Raw genomic sequence first — 1,169 nt, 5'->3', positions numbered from 1 at the left:
ACGTACGTATGTGTATACGTATGCACGAGTAAGATTGATAGAAACAGAAACTAAAGCTTCAGAAGCTATGTTATCCCCTTTAATAACTTTCAGCACGATATAAATTTTATTTCACATGGTATCCAACTTATTTACTGAATTATTTCAGAATTCAATGAAATTACATTGACGTTCATGTTTGTCTATTCGAGTTACACTGGTGCTGCTTGTGATTTAGCGATAACGAAACACACCACTGCATTCTGAATGTAAAACTATGAAATATTACAAATGATGAAAAGAGCTTTCTGGATATTTACTGTTCCAAAGCAATTGGTAGGAGTTTTCAGGAAAATACGGAAAATAAATATGGAACTAACTAAATAAACCGCTAAAAGCATAAACTTTGTAAAAATTACTGAAGTCAATATAACATGTATCAAATACAATTTATTCCCACATGGCAGTTCTTCCAGTCATTAAGCAGCAGACGCTAAAGCAAATACGATATATCTGTTATAATCCTATTGGATTCTTTTCTTGATCAAGAGTAAAGATGATTTGTCATGAACTATATTTTAGCATATACCGTTCGTTCGTATAATAATATGCTAGAATTACTATTAATAGTAGCATTTTGACTGACCAAGTGAAGTTCTCATTACTTTCCTTCTACATACGAAGGAAAGTAATACAAACCTTATATACAAAATTTGTAATACAAAGTACTACATTTCGTTTCTATAGTCGTTCTCATTGTCACTGTTGTTTTTGTTTTAGTTGTTGTTTTAGTTGTTGTTTTAGTTGTTGTTAAAACAAAGTACTACATACCTTCACATGCATACATACTTATATAAATACATACACATATACATACATACACATATACATATATAAATACATACACATATACATATACATGTGTATATATACATATGTATATACATATGTATATACATATGTGTGTATACACGTATAGATGGATGCACGCATGTATTTATCTATGTATGCATGATTTTGCGCATATGTATTGCATTAACACACACGAATGCAAAATGAACACATAATTTCTTGCATACTGAAATTAATAGTACGTGAACAAGTTTGAAACACAGCTACAATATTATAGAAGACATTTGGTCAAATAAAATAATTTCTAACCAATTCACTGCTTCCTAACATTAGTAGAT

This window comes from Octopus bimaculoides, chromosome 8 (genome assembly GCF_001194135.2).
Source record: "Octopus bimaculoides isolate UCB-OBI-ISO-001 chromosome 8, ASM119413v2, whole genome shotgun sequence".
Lineage (NCBI taxonomy): Eukaryota > Metazoa > Mollusca > Cephalopoda > Octopoda > Octopodidae > Octopus > Octopus bimaculoides.
This window is presented reverse-complemented; position numbering follows the sequence as displayed.